The 25,301-nt window shown below is 41.8% G+C and overlaps 2 protein-coding genes across 2 annotated transcripts in view; both read right to left on the bottom strand.

Annotated features, from left to right (window-relative positions):
- Positions 1–23,922, bottom strand: part of FOXP1 (forkhead box P1) — a 511,285-nt gene extending 487,363 nt beyond the window's left edge. The window contains exon 1 of the mRNA XM_058728782.1: positions 23,846–23,922. The gene's annotated coding sequence lies outside the window, so the exon portion shown is untranslated. The remainder of the gene's footprint in view (positions 1–23,845) is intronic.
- EIF4E3 (eukaryotic translation initiation factor 4E family member 3) overlaps positions 23,850–25,301 on the bottom strand; it is a 225,658-nt gene continuing 224,206 nt past the window's right edge. The window contains exon 8 of the mRNA XM_058728795.1: positions 23,850–23,975. The gene's annotated coding sequence lies outside the window, so the exon portion shown is untranslated. The remainder of the gene's footprint in view (positions 23,976–25,301) is intronic.

Raw genomic sequence — 25,301 nt, 5'->3', positions numbered from 1 at the left:
AACATCCCCTTCCTTATAATTACTTTTCCTGTGTACAAAGCCTTAACAAAATGCCCCCACACATATACATGTTACATGGCTCTGATTCCTTTAACCTTTCCACAAAGATCCTATTCCTTCACCCTTCATCACGTTCACTGATCATCTCTGGAACCTTTCCAAAATCCCTACCCTTTTCTTGTCCTCCACCTGGGGCTGAACAAGTCACTGGTGCTTTCATCTCTCCCCATACGTTCATTAACACATCCTGAGTCATGCAAGGTCTTTAACACCAGCAACGCAGTGCTGACACAAGAGTAAACGGGCAAGGGGAGGGACCAAATGCGTCCACATTACTGAAGGCAAAGCCATCTAGACGACCTGCTTGAAGAGAAAAAGGAGCAAGACCAAGTTGGCAAGTGGGCGCTGGAACAAGACTTGAAAGAAAAGATATCCCACAAAGCATTCTCCTGAATGAAAACTTGGTCGCGGGGAACGTCTGAGGCCCGTGGAGCACTTACAACTCAGATCAATTCCACCAGTGCTGGGTGTTGGCTTTTAAATGGCAAAATCCAAATCAGAGAGGAAATGACAGTGCATTCCAAGCAAAACTGCACACATTTAGACAGACTAAGAAAATAACAATAAAAGTGCAAATTTATTCTGCATGTGTGATCATGATTATCATTACATCAGGTTCCATATATGCCCAGCCAGAATAAATATTAACCCATTTTATAAATGACTTTATACCGCATTTGTGGATACAGCTCCACCCAAAACCAAAACAACACTGTTTCCATAGTAACCAACAGATTTCAAAGGAGGAAAAAGGAAGGGAAGACTTGAGAACGGATAGCAATCAAATAAAATAGCCAGCATCAACAAAATATGTCAGCATTATTTAAAATACACATTTAGGACCACTCTATAGTTTAATCTCTTTCCCAGAAAACCAGCTCCTTCTAAGTCACCTTCTTGTAAAGCTGGTCCTCCCACCAAAAAAAAAAAAAAAAAAAAAAAAAAAAAGGCGCAAAATTGTCTCCATTTTAATTGAGGAAAGAAGCAAATTTCTTCAAATTTCTTGAGTCATTCCTGCGATTCAAATGCAAGTATGACGAAGAAAATAACATCTACTGGGTGACTTAGCACGCACTGAAATTCAGATTAATTACCAACTGGTAATTATGAAATCTTAACTGGGCTCTGATCGTCCTATTAGGGTATCTATTCTCTTGCTGAGAATGTAATTGAGAGGAAAAAGAAGGAGAAGCCAAAATTCAAAGCCAGAGAGCTAACGACCAGAAAAGCCGCAGACCATCACCAACTGAAAGCCAGGGTTCTCACTGGAAGTTTCTCAAATATCAGTTTCCCCTAGTGAATTTTACAAAGAGATGACATGTATTAGTTTATCCAAGTTCCTGATGTTTCGTGGGTCTGAAACCTGTAAAACTCAAGGAAGTCCCTGCAGGCAGCGCCCTATCTGCAGGACAGGACTGACCTCACGAAGGGTCATCTGGCAACTCCCGAAAATCCACAATCCTGGCAATCTCTTTCCTGCTGCCACCTGATTTCAAAATAGAACAGACTAATAAAAATAAAATATTCACAAGATGTTCGAATGGGTATTTTGAGTCCCTGGGTCCTACAGTCCTTTGGTAAGAAGTCCCACAGTGGGGTAGTAATTTGATCTCCTGCGTTCTGGCTGTGTGACCCTCGGGAAGTGAGGTAACCTTTCTGTAACCCTCCTGAGCCTCAGTTTCCTCAATCTGTAGAACAGGAATAATAAAAGCCTCCACCTTACAGGGATGTTATAAAGATGAAATGAATTAACACATCTAAAAAGCAGAACACCTGATCCACAGGCGAACTGGTGTGACCACTGTTGTTATTATTCAGAAGTAATTCCTCTTTCTTAGCAAGTACAATCAAATCCGGACGGGGTTTCCTTAAAAATACCTTTCAGTGTCGCAGAGACGAATATGCTGAGCACATGTCTTGTGAACAACTGCACCAGGAGGTCTCAGGAGCCAGCAACCGCTCAGCCATCAGCGTGTCCCGCGTGGCTCATGCTGCCAGAGCAGACAGACCTGGGTTTGAAACAGGGGTCACAGCCGTGTGGCTGCGAGCTTGTCCCTTAATGTTCCTACGCCTCAGCTTCCTACCTCTCTAAGGGGAGCGATTAGAGTAACCACCCAAAGAAGTGGCAATGATCAAGTGGGAGAAATCCCAGGAAGCCTTTCACCAGGGATCTGTTACATTCCAACATGAAATACACGTTCACCTTTATTATTATTACATTTATTTGCTCACACAAAACACCGATTCAACCACTATTTACTGTGGTGTATGCGAGGCAGGGGTGTGATCAAAGAACTTGACGTGGTCTGTGCTCTCATGGAGTTTACAGCCCAAACGGGAATATGGACACTGAAAACACAGACACAAAAATATATATAGTGACAGACCTCGACGAGTGTTATGAAGGAACAGAGTAGGGGAAAGTGAATAAGATTTATCAGTGATAACAGTCTGCCACATTTTAAATATTTTTCTCCTGTACCCAAAATGACCCAAAGGTGCTGTCTGCCATCAAAAACTGTCCAGTCCACTAGTATAAAAGCCTGGAATATACACCGACTAGCCTTTTCCATGTAGCAAAAGGACTCATACAGGACTCAGTACTACCGCAGGGTCTTAACTTTTAGCCAAATCCAGAGCAGTGATTCCATTCTTTTTAACCCAGAAGGATAACAAGCTAGGTTGATGCTTACGGCAGCCATGCAAGTGAATACTAAAGTAAAAATCAGACAGGCCACCCTTAAAGCCACACTGTCAAGTTTTGTTCCTGGGCTACTTTTGAATCCCCGATATCCTGAGAATTGTCCAAACACAGCACATGCAGCAGCCCTACAAAGTTGCCGGGTGAACGACTCCAAGAACCACGTTCAGATGACTCACAGCGGTTCCATCCGACCAGGCCAAGAAAGACTCCACAGCGTGACGCCAGGTGACTCCCAGGTTTAAGGATTTAGCTGAATGTGTTCTACAAGCCTATTAGTCCAGTTTTCCCTTCCTTCTGCCTACAGTTTGCCTAATGGTAGAAGACGCACAAAGGTAATTACATTTACATGTTATTATGAAGTCAGTGAGTCACTAAGAGTACATGGTAGAACTTATGTTTTATTGTTTTTCATTATGTATTGTCTGCTTCATTGCCTTTAGGGTCGTATTGTTGTCGGGGGAGGAGTTATAAGTATGGAATACTTATTTTGTGGACGACATACTTTTCTGTCAGGGTCTTTGTTTTTAATGCCAAAGAATCACTCTCACACTCCAGATCCCTGGAATTCTGCCATTTACGTGTGGCGCATTATTCTTCAGAGGAAATAAGGCTTTGGGCTTATGAGATACAGTATGCAGAACTGTTCACACCCAGTACAAAATATATAAAAGTGACTGACAGCAAGTGGGAAAATCAAGGAGGTCCAAGAAAATTCAGGAAAAGTTTGGAAGGTCATTCCATTTTTTTTTTTCTATGTGAAATCAAATCAAATGCCTTCTTCCCATGTTTTCTATGCCTCATTTTAAATTACGTTCAGCAACCAAATATTTTGGGTATTGGCACTATTGGCTTCAATACATGATATTTGGACCCAATGATACAAAAACAGATGCCAACCCTGAGGCAGCACTGCTCTCTTTGACCCATCATTCAAGACTTTGAAACTGGCCCAGAACTCCAACAGGAAGAAGCCAAGTACAGAGAAGAAACAAGAAGGACACACAAGTACATGGTTTTACCGACAGCAAGGTATTTTACTCATTTTAATTATTTTAACGCATAACATCAATATGTAAGAAAAACATTTGGCTGGGCAGACCGGTTTTTCCCAGTATGAAAGTGAGAAGAGAAGGGAAAGGACTCCTCTGTGTAATCCCACTTAGCCCAACTCCCTAACCATTAGCATAACCTGTATTAGCATATACAGGCATCGCACTAAAACATGCCCTCAGTGAGTCTTCACTAAGAGGGGCGTTTTTGGCATTACCATTTTACAGATGGGAAAACCAGTGCTCAGAGCAGCAAAGTGATGAAAGGGTCAGACAGCTAATAAGTAACTGAGTCAAGATTTGAACCCAGAGCGTCAGGCCCTGCTCTGACAGTATGGAGCCTGCTTAGGAACCTCTCTCTGCCCCTTCTCAGCTCACACACTCTTTCTCTCTCTCTCAAAATAAAATAAAATAAAATAAAATAAAATAAAATAAAATAAAACAAATAGATATTTGAACTCAGAGCCTGGGCTTGTAATCACCATACATCCATAGCCAAATGCTGGTCTTCATTTTAGCTCACAGACCAACCCCTCATACACACAGCTCACCCAATCTCCCAAGATCTTTCTGAGGTATGTACCATCATGTAATAAAGGAAGATAAAAAGAGGTACCCTCGGGTTAAATAACTAGGACACACAGCTATTAAGTGTCAGAACCAGGATTTAAAGGTTCTGAATATTCTAGATATTCTCCAACATATGTTCCCCAAAAGTATACTTCACTTTACCTTTTGGGGTGTGAGATGGGATGCATATGGAGGACAGGAAGCTACTAGGAGAGAGAAATAAAGGTTTCCCACTGGAGATCTTTGTCGACATTATGGCATATGCCTTTCCTCCAAGACTGTCAAAATGTGTCTCCAAATTGTGAGTAGCAGAACCCTAAGGTACCAAGGTAGAATGGAAAATCACCCATCCCACTCAGGGCCTTTTCTACAGTGACTAGGCAGTCACAGATACAAGTGACACACAGCCATCTTGCCACCAAAGGAAAGAAAGAAAAAGAACAAAAGGTAACCGACCTTCATGCCCAACATTTAATGTACTGTCCAGCAGGAAAACAGTAAACCAAATTATGGTTTAAGCCAGCGATCCTCAACTGAAGAGCCAGGGACTGTGGTATTTGGAACATGTGAGGGCAACGTTGGCTGTCCCAATGACTGGAGAAACACCAAGGATGCTAAACACCCTGCGGAAGGTATGGCACAGATTAAAAGAATGGTAATATCTCAGGTGGGAGTGGCACCCCCTGAGAAACAGTCACCAATAAGCTCCCCTCCAGGGGCGAGAAACTGTTTTTTCTCATTCCAAGGACATAAGGCAGGCCCTGACCCATGGAAGGCACCTCAAAAATATCTGTGCAATGTCCAGATGATCTATTACACAGTCAGTAAAAGCAATCGCAACAAGCATAATCTAAGGAGATGAAGGTAATATTACCCAAGAGAAAGCAGGACCCAAAGTGACTAGCACAAGTGATTGCAACTAGGTATTTATTTAAAATCTGCATCCAGAGGGGCACCTGGGTGGCACAGTCGGTTGGGTGTCCGACTTCAGCTTAGGTCATGATCTCACAGTCCGTGGGTTCGATCCCCGTGTTGGGCTCGGTGCTGACAGCTCAGAGCCCGGAGCCTGCTTCAGACTCTGTGTCTCCTTCTCTCTCTGCCCCTCCCCTGCTCACGCTCTGTCTCTGCCCCCAAAATAAATAAAAACATTAAAAAAAAAAATTTAAATCTGCATCCAGAAAAGTAGGAAATGGACTAAAATATTCAATTCTTGTTTCAAGGCAGTGAAAAAATCAGCGATTTTCCCCTCTGTGGCATAAGTACGGTATCCTTTATGACGAAAGTGAAAATCTTAACAATCACATTTAATTGGCCCAAAGAGGTCTAGAATAGAAAAATACTGCAGTATAACCACAGCTGAATAAATGTCACCAAAAGTAGAAGTTTCCCCAAAAAAGAGAAATTAACGACCATCACCTTGTATTTCTAGACAGATTTTCCACCCTCACTTCCGAATCCAGAGTACTGCAAATTAAAGTCAACAGTTTACAGCCCCTGCCTACCCAAGTCTTCATCGCTGAGTTTCCCATCTCTGGTAAGCACACTGCTATCCACTGTCGGGTCCAAGTTCTAAGTCATTACTTTCCCTTCTCCATCCCATGCCTTCCCTACTGCAGGCATTCCCCATATCTTTCCATTCTTTGCTATAACTTCTGTACCATCTGTCCGTACCTGCCTTCTGTGCCCACTATCATCACCCTAACTCAAGATCTTTCCCTCCCCTTGAAGCTGTCACCATGCCTTTCTGCACTGGTAAAGGGTAGGAACTTTCCTATCAGGTGCCAAGTGATGCCCAGCGTTTTTATTAAGGTGGCTCAGATGATAAAACACCACTATTAAATTTCCAATGGAAATAGCAGCTGTAATTTTTTAAAGGTAATTATTGGTTAGAAACTAAGTCTGGTCTCAAACATTTCTAACAAAATACACCTTAATGGCGGGGCACCTGGCTGAGTCAGTCAGAAGAGCATCTAGCTGTTGATCTCAGGATCATGATTTTGAGCCCCACGTTGGGTACAGAGATTCCTTAAAAAAAAAGAGAAAAGAAAAAAAAAAAAGACCTTAATGGCAATGAGGTGGGGGGGAAGGGGAAGAAAGTATATATCCACTCATGAGGCAGGAAGAGTCTGGAAACACTAATCAGAGAGGACATAAGTAAGCAGGAATGTCATAGTAAACATTGAAAATCTTATGTTTTATGTCAGCCTAAATGTGGCCATTTAAAATGCAAAAATGATGCCTTTTCCCACTGCAATCTTCAAAGAAAAAGTGCCTCTTCGCGGAGGTATGCTACAGCAAATTATTTTGCGATTTAATGAGATTCTGAGTTCTCTCATATTTGGGCTTATATATGGACATGTGACCATTTGAGATGGACAGGTCTACACGACAAAACAGAGGACAATTAAAAAAAAACAGATTATCTGCTAGCATTCAATGCAAACGTCACTAGTTCATTAACTGACTTTTTAACTGGATGTGTCAGTGTGGTATTCACAGGCTGTAAGTGACTTCAAGTGGTTTTCTCCCAGATTATAATCCATGAGGGGTTATTTATTGCTGGGGTACATTTACACTAAATGAAGTGAATTTGAAGAACATTCTAATTTTTAATGTTTATTTTTGTGAGAGTGAGAGAGAGCAAGGCCACACACACACGTGGGGGAGGAGCAGAGAAAGAAGGAGACAGAAGATCCGAAGCGGGTCTGCAATGACAGAAGAAAGTCCAACACAGGGCTTGAACCCATGAACCGTGAGACCACAGCCTAAGCCAAAGTCGGACGCTGAATGAACTGAGCCAGCCAGACACCCCATTTAATATTTTTAAAAATTTAAAGTTTGTTTATTTTTGAGAGAGAGAAAGAGCAGGGGTGGAGGGGAGAAGGGGGTGAGGAGGAACAGAGAGAGAGAGACAGACAAAGAATCCAAAGCAGGCTCCAGGCTCCAAGCTTTCGGCACAGAGCCCAACGCGGGGCTCGAACTCACAAACCGGGAGATCACGACCTGAGCTGAAGTCAGACACTTAACCGACTGAGCCACCCAGGCGCCCCTAATTTTTTTTTGATAAAATAGTCAAGTGTTTTTCAACTTGACCAATGTTTGATCCCCTTTTCAAGGAAAAGAATTTCATAAAAAGATTCCTGATTTTAGAAATATGGAACTGGTAGGTTCTCTAACACTGGTGTCCAGTGGAAATACAAAGTGAGCCACGTATGCAATTTTTAATGTTCTCACAGCCACATTAGAAAGGTCAGCAACATATAAAATTAGTTTCAGAGATACATTGTATTTAACCCAATGGATCCAAAATCCTCTCGCTTCAACATGTAACCAAGTGTCTTTGAAACCTGGTGTGTCTTTTACACCTCGCCCATCTCAATTCAGACTAGCCACGGACACACGCTCCACATGACCAGCAGCCACAGGTGACCAGCACTGGGTACTGAAAAGCACAATTCTCCAAGGTCATATTGCCATGTCCCTAGAAAAGAGATTTCCTAAAGAAACTCGTACCTGATTCTATTTTAGAAAATTACCATTATTGTTTGGGTTGACTGTTTACTTCTAAATGGAAGGTCTTTACCAGATCTAGATGGGAGTTCTCAGTAATTCCTATAGAACGTACATGTCTTTCACCTCCAAAAACTTCAAACGACTCCTTAATTTCTGGACGAAAATAACACCATTAATCGAGGGGTTTTTGTTTTGTTTTGTTTTTTAATGTAAGGTTCCTGTCCTTCAGGCTGATTCACAGCTGCCCAATGAATTATTAGGCCTGCAATATTCCCCGGGAAATCTCTTGCTTGAAGAATCTGTTTCATTAAGGAATTACTCAGTCTGAAGGAAATTTATTGACACTTATCTCATTTTCCCTCCTGCTTCTTGGTAAGCAACACCTGTGATGGGTCAAAGACAAAGGGCTAAAGATGAGGGCCTCGAGCTGGTGCTGCAGGTATAGCTTCCCCCCCGCTAGTCTCCACCATCTTCCCGTCCCACAGCAATGGGCGCACGGTGAGGTGAGACACAGCACCCTCTAGAGGATCCCACAGCAACAGCAGAAAATGGCAGAGGCCCCAGCCGCCCACCTCCAGGCCAACCAACAAGCAGGTATAGATAGAAGTTCAAGGAGCTGCAACCGCCCAATCTACCCAGATCCTCAAGTTCTGAGCACTCAATCCCTTCTTATCTCCAAAGAATTCTTATTCTCAGGTATATTTCTAATGAGCCCCCCAAAAACGTAAGACCCTCGGAATCGACAGCAAAGCATCGAATCAAAGCACCCTAAAACGCAAAGTCCGGGAACGGTGTGGCTGCCATGACTTGGCGCATTATTCTCGTTTCCTTCATAAAAGAGATTTTAAAATAATTCTCCAGGGCTGCCTGGGTGGCTCTGTCGGTTAAGCGGCCAACTTAGGCTCAGGTCAGGATCTCGCGGTCTTGAGTTCGAGCCCCGCGTCGGGCTCTGTGCTGACAGCTCAGAGCCTGGAGCCTGTTTCAGATTCTGTGTCTCCCTCTCTCTCTGCCCCTCCCCTGTTCATGCTCTGTCTCTCTCTGTCTCAAAAATAAATAAACGTTAAAAAAAATAATAAGTAAATAAAATAAAATAACTCTCCATTCACATATTTATAGCACAAAGTCAACTAATATTTTGCTTCAAATAATTACATAGGTAACCTCAGCAAAAGCAATTCTGAAACATACAAGATCACCCAAGATAAAATTAAAGAAACATTTCTAACCCCTAACACCATTTCTCTTGTAACATTCAGCCTTGCATTCATCATACTGATTTGCATATTAGTGCTACATCCAACTCAGGTAACCATGACACCTCCAAAATAGATACAAGCAATAAACATGACCGAAACCCTGTCAGATTATTCAAGTGACAAGAATATCGGGAAAAGAATATTACAAGGTAATTTCTAATATTGAGGGATTTGTACCCATACATAAAATACCAACTGAAATAGATCTTCAGAATGAAATTTCCTAAAATGATTAAAGTAAAATGTGAAACCTCACAGTTTATACAAGACAAGAAACATTTGGCTGCAAATGGTTTTATAATTTTGCTAATTAAAAATTATCCCATTTTCACTTTGGATTCATCATGTAACAGAAACAGGAATAACCTTACCATGCCAGAAACACAAGCAAATGATTAAAGTTCTACTCTCAAAAAAATCTTTAAAAGTTGGCAAAACATTTCATTAGGCTACAAATCAAAATCCGTCTGTCCCTGACATCTCTTTAATGTCTTCCAGATTCCACATCTACTTTTTTAATCACTCACTGAATCACTCAGAAATTAAAATATGTTAAAATACCACTCATCTTGGACCTCTAGAAAAGTCTTCTGGTATCATCCAACCTTCAGGCCCCTCCACACGAGCAACGGACCCGAAATACTACCAAGTGATTTATGTAGAGTATTCAATAAGTTGTACAATGAGGGAAAAAAAAATATTCCCAGAATCATGCCTTCGTCAATAAATCTGCTACATGAGAAGAATATAAATAAATACGAAAAAGGGGCCACCGTGAACTCTCTCTGGTGAAGTGTGCCAAGTGGAAATGGGTATAATATGATTAAAAATAAAATCTTTGAGCTCGCAAGGTGTTACCAACAAAATATGCTTTAAAAAAGAAGGATGTGAGTGGCAAGGAGGTTGACTGATGAACACGTATTTCTCAGTAGAGCTAATGAAGGCAATGTTTACAGCTCATACTTATTTATTTATGCTTCCCTTCCCTGAGCCCTCCGTGTGCCATGGGAGTCAGTGTGCGTTAATGGCACTGAACACCAGACAACCTTCCAACTGCGAGTTGCAGTCACGGTGTCAGTGGAAACAATGAATCACAGACATGCAACCTGGGATGAGTTGTGGCAGCACCTTACATGTGTCACCAATGTGTCATGTGACATGGCTGTTGCCATGGTGAGGCTCCATGTTCAGGAAATGTGTTAAGTCTCCTAGAAGGCACCCAGCCATCCCCCAAGTTACCCAGGCCCATGAAGGCATTCTGAAATCTTTCTACTGTCGGTAACACTGCGATTGGCTTCCTCGCTGGGAGTCTTGGTGAAGCAGGGGGGGAGGAAGTCACTTGGGGAAAGCTGAAAGAAAATCAAGTACAGCGTCCCCACTGTGTGGGGGCGGGAGGCTCCAGCCCAGCGAGAAGAACAGTATCTTTAAAAATAATTACTCAAGGGGCGCCTGGGTGGCTCCGTCGGTTTAAGCGTCTGACTTCGACCCAGGTCATGATCTCACGGTTTGTGAGTTCGAGCCCCGCGTCTGCCTCTGTGCTGACAGCTCGGAACCTGGAGCCTGCTTCAGATTCTGTGTCTCCCTCTCTCTCTCTCTGCCCCTCCCCAGCTCATGCTCGCATTCTGTCTCTGTCAAAAATAAACACACTTAAAGAAAGAAAGAAAGAATTACTCAATTCTTTCAGTGGGATAAAAGCGGACTGGCCTCCCCCCCCCCAAAAAAAAAAGGGGGATAATTCTTACGTGACTTGAATCATTTTTGCACATTAAAACAAGGGGCAAAGCTAAAGAGGCCAGAAACTACACGACTTCTTGAGTAGCATACAGAACCCTTCACGTGGATGAAGGATGTATGGATGCACCAGTCCCATCATCTTCACAAAAAACCCTCCTCTTGGGCTTATCTTACCAGAGTCTCCAATTTGACCCTAGCACTGCCTCTGTCACCTCAATATATGAATACCAACTGTATCAGACTCACAACCCCGAGGCTTCAATACTCGAGAGGACTGAGGGAGCCTATGTGACACATGGCAGTCACACACAGCAGGGTGCTACTGCAGGGGCCAAGAACCATAGGTGTCACTGTTACTTCCGTACGGCTACTTGGCTTGGAACGAAACGAAGCCTGTTCCAGCACACTGAGTTCAGGGGAAGATTTACCATTCTGTAGCAACGGTTTCCTTACGTGCCAGCTTCCCAAATTTGGAATTTAAGAAGTGGGTTAAGAAAAGTCAAAAATGTTCCCTTTCTAAATGATAAAGACAGTTTTGTCAAAAAAAAAAAAAAAAAGAGGCAACTTTTAAGTGAATTATATGTAAATGTAGACACATAGGAAAAAAAAAAAAACAACCATGCCTCTGTGACTATTGGTGTTGTGAGAAACAATCAAGATGGTCACAGGATACCTAAAACCAAACAGGAGAGGTAACACCTGAAGAAGCAAAAAGGGTCCTGAGCCTGGAGAAGACTCAAGAAGGACCCCGGACCCATCTGAAAATAACTGATGCGTTTTCATGCAGAAGAGATGGGTTCTGGGTCACCTGGGCGGCTCAGTCAGTTGAGGATCCGACTTCTGCTCAGGTCAGGACCTCACGGTTCATGGGTTCGAGCCCCGCATCGGGCTCTGTGCTGACAGCTCAGAGCCTGGAGCCTGTTTTCAGATTCTTTGTCTCCCTCTCTCTCTGCTTCTCCTCTAAGCGAACACGCTCTCTTCTCTCAAAAATAAATAAAACATTTTTAAAATTCTAAAAAAAAAAGAGAGAGAGATGGATTTTGTAGAATCTCGAGGTACCAAAGCAAACATTTAAGTGGCAAGCCTGTGGGCCGTAGATTTTAGTGCAATTTAAGAAGGAACTTCCTAGCCCTAAGGATTGGTCAAAGATAAAATGAGCTTCCCAAAGGATGTTAAGTTGAGCGTCCCAGAGTTACTCAGATAGTCTGGATGTTCGTGTAGCAGCAATACAGCCTCAAAGACCGAGGCACAAGATGCATGGGGACAGCAATCGGCTTCAGTACTGCTTTGCACACTAAGTATCTAGGAGTCTTTCGGGTGCCTGGGTGGCTTTGTCGGCTGAGCACCCGACATTGGCTCAGGCCACGATCTCACAGCTTGTGAGTTCGAGCCCCGCATCAGGCTCGCTGCTGTTAAGCGCAGAGCCTGCTTCGGATCTTCCATTCCCCTCTCTCTCTGTCCCTCCCCCGCTCACACTCCCACACTCCAAAATAAGTACAACATTTAAAACAAATTTTTTTTTAATGTCTACGAGTCTTTGAACATATATGATGTATATCACTAGGACACAGAGGTACACATACAAAAATGCATAAAATATGTATCCTGGGACACTACAGAAACATAATAGCAGATTGCTGTAGTAATCCAAAAGCACCTTCTGTTTTTAATTTAGGGCATAGTTTATGGCTAATAGCTACCTACATCATTTACTGAAAGTTTACTATGTGCCAACTCTTTTGTAATACATACTTTGTTATGTAGCTCCAGTTCAGTGCTGTTCTCATTCACATTTTAAAGGTGGGGAAACTGAGGTACAGAACAGTGTAACTTACCCAAGAGTCTACTGTGAGTAGGTAGCAGAGCCAGGATTCAAACCCAAGTTGTCTGGCCAACATCCTGTGTTCATAATCACCACATTTAGCTGTTTATTACACATTAAAGGTTCTACATCTTGGTCTGGATCATGGGATACATTTATTTTTCATTAAATAAATAAACAAACTGGGGCGCCTGGGTGGCGCAGTCGGTTAAGCGTCCGACTTCAGCCAGGTCACGATCTCGCGGTCCGTGAGTTCGAGCCCCGCGTCAGGCTCTGGGCTGATGGCTCGGAGCCTGGAGCCTGTTTCCGATTCTGTGTCTCCCTCTCTCTCTGCCCCTCCCCCGTTCATGCTCTGTCTCTCTCTGTCCCAAAAATAAATAAAAAACGCTGAAAAAAAAATTTAAATAAATAAACAAACTAACCCTTTGCAAGGCTTTCAACACAATTCTACCTTTGCTGTATTCTCTCTGCCACTTCCTACATTTTCTATTACAATGGACATTTCTGTAAAGACATATTTGCTTCTTAGGGGTTCATCTTTTCTAGATATTTATTCCCCAGCTGCAATAACAATACCTTGGCTAATAAATTATGGCATACTGAAAATCAGAAACTTCTTTCCTTCACATCCCAGCCAGTTTTATCGTGACACATAACAAAATATTCCTCTAGATTATTCTCCTGTGCCTTTCCTGAAAAACTTCCTTTTCATTTCTCTTCCCTGATGGTACATTTTTTTTCCCTTACTCAATGCTGTGTTGTAACCTGGCCTGCATTTTATTAAAATGCTCCACTCCCCGAATTCACTCTTGTCCACGTTCACCCCTGTCCCGACATCCCTCACGCACCTGTCTTACAAGATAAAAGATTAAAATCTTCGACACAAAATGGAGCGAGAACCCTAATTTAAGACATCTTCTTTCCCAGATGCTTTCACTCGTTTTTGTTTGTTTGTTTGTTTTGTTTCGTTTTTATCATTCTTGTCCTCTAGAGATTTCTTTACAGAAAATCAAAGACACACGTTCTATGTGCCCTGGTCTCCATTTCCCTCATTGCAAAGTCAGGGACATTTAGAAGAAAATGTCCTACTTTAATCATTCAGTAGCACCTCTCAGAGTTCTGCCATCCCCAAGAACCACCTGTGTAATAATTTTCGTATTTTTCCTTAAATGTCTCAATTTTATTAAACGTTGCATTGAAGGAGTATTTGTGGACACCCCAGACCTGACGCACGAGTTAAGAGTTTTGGCTACGTACTGAACGTGTAATACATATTAAAAGTCCTACCTAACTCTCAGATTCTTGAGAATGTTCACGTGCGTCTCTTCTTCAATTCTGCTGGGGGATCTATGACCCACCTCAGAAAGTGCTTGGCACTGAAGAGACATGGAGGTCACGTCACTTTCAAGGTCTACTTTTCTTCCTTGACCTGTCTTCCCTTTCACTTCATCTTTTACCCGTGGCCTCACTTTTACTTCCAGTTTATATTTCTCTTCTTTTAAATACAGGAAGGAGGAGGGAGACCCCCCCACACACAGACCTCTCACCCTCAATAAATAAATAATCCAATCACATAGAAGAGCTTCTCTCCAGATGAGATGGGTACAAAAATGAAGACATTATTATCTCATCAGAAAGTGAAGAGCTCAAGTGTCAGAGAACAAGAACAAAGAAGGGAATCCCCAGCATGGCTTCGCGCTCTATCTTCTTCAGACTAGGGCTCGGCAAACCACAGGCCCTGGGGCCAAACTGAACCTGCCGCCCATGAGCTAAGAACAGTTTCGCCATTCTTGCAGGGTTGGGAAAAAATTAACGCTACTACTTCGTGTCAAGTGGAAATTCTACAAAACTCAAACTGCACTGTCTGTCAATAAATTTTATTGGAAACACAGCCATGCCCACCCATTCGCGGGTCGTCTGCGGCTGCTTTCGCACGACAGTAGCGGTAACAGACTGCGGTGCCCAAAGGCTAAAATATTTACTACCGTGATCAGAAAAAGTTTGCTGATCCCTGATAGGGACAAAGATGTTATGCCAGCCTTTTGCCATCACACACTTACATGAGTACAAGTCCCCCTCCCCCCACCAAAAAAAAAGCAGGAGTAAAATAGAAAAGCATAAGGAATCTCCAAGTGTTCAGCACCCAGATCAGATAAAAGCTTCCGTTGGTCCCTGCAGCACTGGCTGGAGGCACAGACACCAGCCGATCGGTAACACGTGTTCCCGCCGCCTGATTTCTCATGCAATTCTGAGGGCTATTAACCATCCTAACAGTAAACGATCCCGATACCTTTTTAAAGCTGCAACATTATTAACAATTAAAAAGCTGCCACCACACATACACAATAACTTTCTTGCACTTTAATATGCATATCCATAGTCTGATTATACCAGCGTGGCGAGATTGACAGGAAATGCTGAGTGTAATGGCTCCAAAGGAGACACTACATTGATCAGTAAATAATACACGTTTTTTGAAACTGTCTAACTGCATATTTACACTTGTCAACTCTTATACACTTTGGTGACAGACTTCTTTCTCCAACATCTATGTAAAAAATTCTAATACTGATTTTTAAAATGTTTTTAATAATTACAAAAAAACACATCTAGGACGTAGAGGGTTGAAATTATACCCACCACACAGTGCCCCCTGGAGCATTAATTGCTACATCCTTAACATTCCCAGTTACACCAGTGTGTTTGCAAATGTCTCAAAAAGGTTAAAATACGGGTTCCAAGTAACCTACTTCTAGTGCTTGCAAGGGGCCAAGCACTGTATTAAGGACTTTACAGCCAACAGGGTAGATGCTACCATTGCCCCCATTTGACAGATGAGGAAACTGAGGTTTGAGGAGGATACATGATGTGGCCACAGCCAGAGAATGAGTGAGACCTGGGGCTATCTACCATTACTTCAGACACCATGCTCCCCTTAACCCATACGAGGTTGTGGAAATCTGTATTAAACACATTTCCCAGGCATCCTTAGGGACCGCACTTTGAAAACCATGGCCCCAAGGACTCAGAGGTGAAGGAGAATAAAGTCTGATGGGCCCTGAGTTCAAGTTCCATCTCCTCCCCTCCAAACGCCGACCACGGGAGAATGAGAGAGAAATATGTCAGGTAAAGTCATTTTGTCTGTACTGTCCAGAAAATTACTTTACTCTTGGCTGATTAGGTTAGCATCTCCTTGCCCCAAGACTCCGTATCAATTAAATGACACCAGCAGCTGAGAGCTGGGCAAGGTGGGGTGGAGCACAGTGGGGCAGAGACCTGGTTCTACCCAGCGACAGACTAGGTAAAGAGCCAGACAAACCCCTCACCCCCGCCCACATACAACTGCTTTTATTATAAGAGTGGTCAGATACATAAAGAAGTAAAGAGTATAATGAGCCCCAGATAGCCATCACCCAGATTCCAGAATATCAAGATGCTGCACCATTTGTTCACTCCTGAAGACTTGTGAAGGAAATCACAAATGACAAGCCATTTCACCCTACACAATCCAGCGGGCGCCTCTTAAAAAATATGGAGAGAGGAATCCTTTCGATAATAACTGAATGCAGGTGTCGTGAAAAAAACAAGTCCACAGAGCATCCCGGGAGCTAGCGTGCTGGCCATGTAGCCGGCAAGTCCATCCTGGAAGGGCAGGCATCCCTGTAGGCCACAGACAAAGGGCCTAAGCAATCTGTCAAGGCAGCAACGCTTGACCTTTCCAACGCCTGGCTCTCGCCCTGGGCACAAAATTCCAGCAGCCAAGGTTCTCCCTTCCCGCACCCATTCTCAGGAGGAACTGGACTGCTGCTCCTATGTAGTCTGTTCATGCCGAATCAAGGGAAAAAACTCACTTCCTCCAACGTAAAGGACCCCACGAGCTGCCACTATCAGGAGCATCTTTACTTAGGAGAGAACTCAAGGAGGCACACAACACTGAGCCTACCCGCATGATTCTGGGAGATTTTAGACTGAGGAAAAGGCCAGTAGGTAAGGAATATTTCTGAAAAAAAAAATTTTTGGAAGAAGCTATTTCCTTTTATATCACTGGTTCTATAAAAATCCTGTTTGTATATTAAGCTGCAGCTTTAAATGAGTTGGATTCCAATTTCTTCCACAAAGACAACTACAAGCCACAAAATCTTCCCTGCCTGAATCAAATAAAAGGGCCTTGAGGAACCACGGAATCTATTCAGAGACGAAGAGGCAGCAGGCCCTTGTGATGAAGACACAGGCTTGGAAAGTGGCACAACTTAAGGTAAACCTCACTTATAAAACTTGCTCTGTGACCCGGAGCAGGTGACCGACCTAGGCACTGGGTTTCTGTCTTCTCAACAAGAAAACCGAAAATGGTAACATCCAGAAGACGGTGATGCTGTTTGAACGAAATAACTCATGCAATATCCAAACCACTCTAGAACAACTAACACCCCATGAATGGCTGCTGTAATTCTTTGTCACGAACGTTAATAAATCTCGCGGAACACAAAGAGGCATGAACGAGATTTCGTCTCAGGACCTATTCCCATCAAGTGGTTGGGGATGCACGGAACAGCGTGCACCGAAAATCCAAGCGTCGCCATCAGAGCAGACCAGGATGGGCCCCACTGATGTTGTCATCCTTGATTAAGGCCGACCGTACTCCCCCATCAACACGCGACAAGAGGTTAACAATTCACATGTTCATCTACAATCACTTTCCGGAACTCTGCTTACTAGGACCAAGACCACACAAATAATCAAACAATATGCTGCGATGAAATTAAAATGTACATTAACTAAATGGTGCTTAAATGCACTAATTGCTCATTTTTCTTTAAGAAGGAATTAAAACGATGGCAATTCTCAACAGGACACCTCAGCAGCCTGCACTGCATAGAGACTAAGTGGAAATTTCCTTCTTTCAGTCTCTGTGCATTACTTGAACCAAGTTAACAGAAAATAGATTATTGTTGAAAAACAACACGCAGTGTAATTTAAGTTCCTAGAATTTTACATCACAGAAGATATCATTTGAAATATAATAGTTGAATGCCTTCCTCCCTGGTACAGCCTGCTTCAGGGTATTGATAAAAACCAAGATTAATATGCAAAAGGAAACTGCAAGGCACTTGCCCTGCACCGGTCAGCACCTGGTACATGTGTGTGCTCCTCCCTTTGAGAAAGAAACTGCACTTGGAGAGTGAGAGTCTGGGTTTCATTCTTACCCCACCACTTCCTTCTAGGTTTGAGCCTCAGTTGATGCACAGGTAACAAGAGGGTGAGAATGGTCTCTTTTTTATCTTTTCCAAAGCTAAAGAATGAAAAAAAAAAAAAAAAAACTACAAAACTATAATGTTTCACATAGTTAACAACAAAACCAGTTGAAAGGTAGAAAAACGAATACTTCACATCACACAATCGTGGCAGACACGTGCCAAAAGCCCAACTGTTACACAACCAGATAACTGCTAAAACTGTGGTGTGTGAGATTTTCTCATTAATATAACAAGCATATAGTGTTTAACCGCTGGATGCCAGATATTAGAGTAAGTACTGGGTAAACAAAGGAAAACCAAAAAGACTGGTCAAAAGCCACCGGATTGACATTATTTTGCTGATACTCATGCCAGTGGTCAATGTATAAGCTTGCCTCTAGGAATTCAGGTGGAGAAACTCTGAGGTCTAATCAGCACTCATCAGAAGGGAGAATGTGATCAATTAGTGATGTCTGTCAAGGACACAGGAAGGGGCAGAGGTAGGGGAAATGTAAGATCCAAAATGTGTCAAGAATGTTCACCACCTTTGATTTAGGCAAGGGTTTGATGCTTTTGTGTAGATGTCATGTGAACAAAAGCCTGCCCAATCCATTAAAAGTTTACTCTATAGTGAATTTGTATGTCCAGAAAAATGTGTGTATAATCCCATAAGGGGCTTAGAGAGGAATGGAAAATCTCTGCAATATAAATGCAGATTACCTTTATTACAAAATTGGATCATATTCTCATTCCTAGACTAATTTCCTATATCATAAAACCTATATTCAATTTTATAAATAGCATACACTAAGAATCATAAATTCAGTTAATGCAGAAATTTAACAGATTTTTTTTTTAATAATAGTGAGAAAAGGCTGTTTTCGAGCAAGGATCTGAAAGGACAGAAAGGACCCTTTCTTTGAAGATATGTTTTTTCCCTCTGACTCTACCTCCTTGGGGACATAACTAGAGAAGAAATAAATTTCACAGCTAATATATATGAAGTAACATGTTTAACATTATCCAATGAATTTATATCTACCTACACCATATAAATTTATCTCACATAAACTGTCACCTCCAACAGAATTCATTAAAACAATGTTATAGCTTCTGAATTAAATGCAACCTTCTAATTGGAATTTCATCTTACAATAGTAGTGGATTTTCTTTTTTAATTGACAAAGGGAATAATTCATTAGTTTGTCTTACAGTTCTGTCTGAAAAACTGAAAACTAAATTTGACACAGGTGTTGGCTGGCCACTGCTGTGAAGTACGGAGAGATGGGGGTGGGATGGGGACTGGACGTTCCTTCATCATCCTCAGAACTCGTCGTGCTGCTTATGGGCAGGGAAAGGATGGACACTCTCGCTCTCACCATCCTGAATGACTACATTACTAATATATTCCATTACCTCCACGTAAATGTCATGTTAATTTCTGATCTTCATCAAGCCAGACAATGGTTTCCACCTTGGCCCCTAGCCAATTAGCTGTGTGGAAAATATTCAGCCAATTACATTACCTCTATTAGGTTAGAGACTGGAGAGAAAGGCAAAATAAACACCTCGAAAATACTTCGGAGATAAAATGTAAGTTGACACTGTCTTCGCATGCTGGAGCCCAAGTTATACAATCTGATAGGCAGCTGCCAGCACTCATAACTGCTTATTAAATCTAGCCACTCTTTATGTCGTGAGTGAAGATCTGTATTTTTACCAATATTAGGTTCATTGTGTTATGAAAGAGACCAAAATACTTAAGATCATTCGCTCCAGCTTATAAAACATATTACGTAGTTTATTAAATTGCTAAAATTACTTTTCAAACTCAAAATTTCAGGGCCTGGAAGTTTAAACACAACAAAGTGGCTTTGCCCACTGACAGGTTCCAGCACAACGCGGCTCAGAAGGGGAGCCCATCAGACAGCTTTCCTGTCCCAAAACACCTGCTACCTGCCCCCACCTCTTCCTGGAAGCTGCACCACCACCACCACCGCACCCCAAAACCGATGAAAAAAAAATACACATTCTCAAGTTTTATACAAAGGCAAGGAACTCCCAGCCAAAACATAGCCCATTCTCAAGTCTTAAGTGAGAAGAATTATTTCCCGTGTTTTTCCTTCATCCAAATAGCTTATAACTAGGAATGTCATTATGAGAGAGATCAAATAAGTAACTGTGGGCAAGTAAGGAAAAACAATTGGCGACAAAACAATGTCACCTGGTGCTACATTCTTACAGCAGATCCCCCAGCAAAACACAATTTACTACTAGAGAGTGGGCAATGCCAAGGCACAGACTGAATAACAAGCCAGCAATTCACCACCTCTACTCAACTCTTCTCAGGAAAACTCTATGCAAATCCAGACTGTTATTATCACATTTATTAATAACACTGTGGCTAACTGCCTATTAAATATGCAGCAGACTCAGCCACTCTTCACTCGTGGAGTCTCGTGATGTGCATCAGATAGGTATCCATATCAACTTCAGCTTCACGCCAGGGAAACAGGAGCCAACTCATTCCCTGCTGGTGAATGGTGGCATTAAAGAACTACATCACGAAGAGAGACCTCAAGCACTCAGCCTTCCTTTTCTCTATCTTGCACCTAAGGAAATTTATTATGCAGGCATGGTTATCACCGGCATAAAATGAGTACACCGCCCATTTTGTTACCTTAAACGTTTGCTGTAATGATCTCTTTGCACAAACCTTTTCTCAGATGGTTTCACTGCCTTGCATGTGAGTAGCCATTTGTTGTTCTGGCTGCCTATGCCTGTGACTGTGACCCTGTTCTACCATGAGGACATGTACCATGAAACACTGCACTCAGAACTGGAGTTTATTTCGAGCCTAAAGACTCCAAATTATGAGCAGTTAACAATGAATTGCTGCTTCTTTTGGTTACTCAATAAACTGTAATGTCCTAAAAAGCCACAGGACAGTGGATACATTTTTGACAGTGAAAGGACTATCAGATACAGAGTGCATGCAAAGTCAGGTTACTGCATCACGGAGGAAAAGAATTAGTCTTTTGGCAAACCTTGGAGGTGGGCTTTGACAAAGAATAGAAGGACAGAAAATCAGAACACATGCCCCAGCTCATCAGATTTGAGGTACTTCTATTTTCTACTAAAAACATAGTGAAGGGCAGTTTATTACAATCTGATGAATATAAAGCACTTCCTTAATAAAAAAAAAACTGGTATTCAATTTTATCAATTCAGAAGAGAGATCATTTTCATTATAGTTCTTCAGAATGATTTTTCAAATAGCAGGCCTCACCCAATGAAATTAATCAATAAAATGAACCCACTCTTTAATCCATTCATGTGGTTGTGTTTAATTTCATACATCAATTTTATGATAGTGAGATTGAGTCACTTTCCCAATACTGACGACAGAGATGACAGGTATTCTCAAACCTGAGTTTGTTACTCTTTCAGTGCCTTCAGAATTCCAACCACTTCTATGAATTCTCATGTGTGTATGAGACAGACCCTGGCTTTGGTCTCAACTCTACCTGGATCCTAAAAGATACAATTTTTTATAATGCATGCTATCTGCTCACTAGTCTGCAGACCATCCACAGAAGTCTATCATAGCTATTTAGCAGTGGAAAGCCCTCAGAGGAACTTCATAGGTGAGAAATCAAAGGACTTCCCCAAGACCACCCAGGAAGATGATGGAGGACCTTGATCTGCTCTAAATTCCAAAACTCCACTAACCATTTCTCCTCACTGTGGACACCCTTACCTTATGTGTTCCCATTTACAGTTGGCCTTATTTCTTGCCAATTAAAGAAGGGATGTCAGGAAGGTAAAAGACTGTTTTTCCTCAATCTGAAACTCCAGCAGAATACAGTACCAAACTAGCCTACGTGGAAGTGAATTTTAGAGCTCCCAGGCTCTTTGAGGATCACCTGGTCAGTAATAATTGCCTTAGTTACTTCACTAGGGCTTTTTTTTTTTTTTTAATCGGTGAACTGAGAAGGAGGTCACATTGGTCTCTAACTGTAAAATCTTTTACTATCTGTCCCAAATAACTAAATGTATAACAATGTCTTAAGGAGACACTTATCAGAGAAATTTTACTCAACTGGCTAGATGTCTCAACCTCTATACCAGAATAAACAAGAAAAAAATCACTGAGGACAAAAATCATTGAGGACAAAAGGAAGTAGGCTCCAGTTCTGACCAAGCCCAGGGATTTAGACAGCTCAATTAGACTCTAAGGGCTTCAGCTATTCCATCTATAAAATGAGGGCTTTTGGGGGCATCTGGGTGGCTCAGTTGGTTGAACATCTGACTTTGGCTCAGGTCATGATCTCACAGTTCCTGAGTTTGAGCTCTACGTCGGGCTCTCTGCTGACAGCTTGGAGCCTGCAGCCTGCTTTGGATTCTGTGTCTCCCTCTGTCTCTGCCCCTCCCCTCCTCATACTCTCTCTCTCTCTCTCTCAAAAATAAATAAACATTAAAAATTAATGTTAAATGAGGGCATTTAAATTGACATCTTCTAAGGCCTTGGTAGCACTGACAAATAGGATGCTCTAACCTATGTGCTTTATTTTAAATGTAGAAAATCAGGGGTACCTGGGTGGCTCAATCAGGTAAGCATATAACTCTTGATTTAGGTTCAGGTCATGATCTCATGTTTGTGGAATCGAGCCCCACTTCAGGCTATGCACTGATCATGGGAACTGCTTGGGATTCCCTTTCTCTTTGCCTCTCCCCCCTCTCAAAACTAAATAAATAAACTTGAAAGAAAGAAAAGAAAAGAAAAGAAAAGAAAAGAAAAGAAAAGAAAAGAAAAGAAAAGAAAAGAAAAGAAAAGAAAAGAAAAGAAAAGAAAAGAAAAGAAAAAGAAAATCACAATAGAGACTAACCTGTCCCATATCAGATAACTATTAGGTCTCCCAAATTCCAATAAAATTCTCTTTCTCCTTCACTACACTTCCCTCCATTAAAAAGAACTTGTTTCAAATACAGTCACACTAAGACAAACAAGATGGAGTTTACACCAATGGTTCTTATCACTAAATCACTGAATACAAAACTTGAAATGAGATGGTTCCCCATAAAGGTGACCTCTTCCTATGAAAAAGCTACCAGTGAATGATGTCAGAGTTTTTATCCACAACACCTGGCCTCAACCAATTATTTTCTCTGTAAAGGCAAGTCACAATTGTTCCTTCATTACTATAAAAGAGCCACTGGTTGCTGAGGAACATGGTACAGTCCATCAAATACAGAAAAAACATGTAAGAGGAAACGATCATCATGTCTCTTCTGACCTCCCTTAAAAACTACAATTAGTATCTTAGGTGAACAATGATTGAAAAAAATGCTCATCTTTCTGAATATCTTTGAGAGTCCAGTATCTTTCTTAAGAGCCCTTATCATGTGGAAAGCTTGGGATGAGACCTTCCTAATGAACAAATCAGCCTTAAATTTCCTCTAAAACCCAAGATGAGGTCATTATACTTTTATACCACGGTGGCTCATTTTTTTGCTGAGTTATGATAGGACCAAAAAAGTAATTATTCTTTTAATTATGCATGTGGTTCATAATTTAGATAGCCCACCCTTCACAGTATGAACACACACACACACACACACACACACACACACACACACACACACACACAGATAAGTTCTCCTGTGTCCTGTTATGCCTTTGATAAATCCTCAGATCACTGCAGGGGTTATTCAAGAGGGTTACAGCAGAAAAAAATATCACGAGTTGCTCCCTTCTTTCAAAATGAGAATCTCTCACCCTCAGTATGCAATTGTTATGATGAACTTAGGACTTCTATCAATTTCCTGCACTGTGTGTGACCCCTGCGGCCACTTTTTTGTCTTGTGAATTTTCACACAAATAATCATAAAAGTTCACTTACCCTTTCGGCCAGCAAGCATCACATCCACCCGTTCATGGTTGGCAGCAAATCAGAGAAGGGCTGGAAGCCTTCACCATTGCCCAAATGTTCCGTCTGGAAACTGGAATTGTCAGCAAAAGGTCCTGGGACACTGCAATACAAAAATATTTTTTACACATAACTAAGATGTAGCTTCTAAAACCACCACTTCCTTAAACTTAAAAACAGCAAGGCAGACATAGAATCTAGAGGTAGGGGAAAACACCTTTAAAATGAGGGTAGATCAATATATCAAATGTGATGTTGTAAAATATGAACCGGAAATACTGTTGTGAAAGATACATCTACCCATTACTTCAACACATACACTGAAATGTTTTGTTTATCCTAGATTCGGTGCAAAATATTTTACATATTTTAGCATTACAAAAATATCATGTCCCATTATAGAGTGCTTAGCTAACAATAAGGTGTTTTAACTCAAATATTACATGGATAAGTGTGCCATTTCCTATTAAGTAATTATCTTCCTAGAGGATGAAAAAACATGAAAATTTAAATAGTGATAATTAAAAAAAAATGTAATGTTTATTTATTTTTGAGAGACAGACAGAGCATGAGTAGGGGAGGGGCAGAGAAAGAGGGAGACACACAATCCAAAGCAGGCTCCAGGCTCTGAGCTGTCAGCACAGAGCCTGATGCGGGGCTCGAACTCATCAACTGTGAGATCATGACCTAAGCCAAAGTCGGACCCTCAACCGAATGAACCACCTAGCACCCCCCCCCTTTTTTTTAATTATTTTTAAATAATAATGAACACTTCTCCTCCAAAATAATTTTTTAAAGGCACAGGAGTTACTGAAGGAGCAAACCTCTGGGAGGTATCTCCATCAAGACAGAACGTACTATGTAATATACAGGCCTCAAAGTGGAGAAGCCTGAATTCTGAACCTGATATTGTCACCCGTTGTGTGGCCCCAGGAAAGCTATTTACTATCTCAGGATGCCAGCTTCCTCATGTGCAAAGATCGGGGCAGTAACTGATGCTCCCCAAGTCCCTTCTATTGCTTAGCTTTCTTGTTTTTTTTGTTTTGTTTTGTTTTAATAAAGTATATTTATTCTGAACAAGCTAAGCTATTAGCTTCTCCTTTCAGATTCCTGATTAAAAAGAGTTTTATCGCGTATCACTGTTACATCGATCTGCCATCAACACTGAAGATGTGCTACAGGCAGAGAGGGCTTTCTTCGCACATGCACAGAATTCTCACCCTGGCACTAGTGCCCAGCCCTGGTGAGCTGCCACCCTGGGCGGCTGACAGCATCCCCTGGGTGCCCATGGAAGGCTTCCATTTCTCTCCAGGGAGTACAGTTCCAACTACGAGGGAAATCTGCCAAATGTATTACACATGACTGTTTCTCGAACTTTTGCGTGTATAAGCATAACTTGGAGTCACACAGCAAAAAGAGATGGGCTGAG

This window comes from Neofelis nebulosa, chromosome 4 (assembly GCF_028018385.1).
Source record: "Neofelis nebulosa isolate mNeoNeb1 chromosome 4, mNeoNeb1.pri, whole genome shotgun sequence".
NCBI lineage: Eukaryota > Metazoa > Chordata > Mammalia > Carnivora > Felidae > Neofelis > Neofelis nebulosa.
The sequence above is the reverse complement of the archived record's forward strand: the minus strand, read 5'-3'. Positions and strand labels throughout refer to the sequence as shown.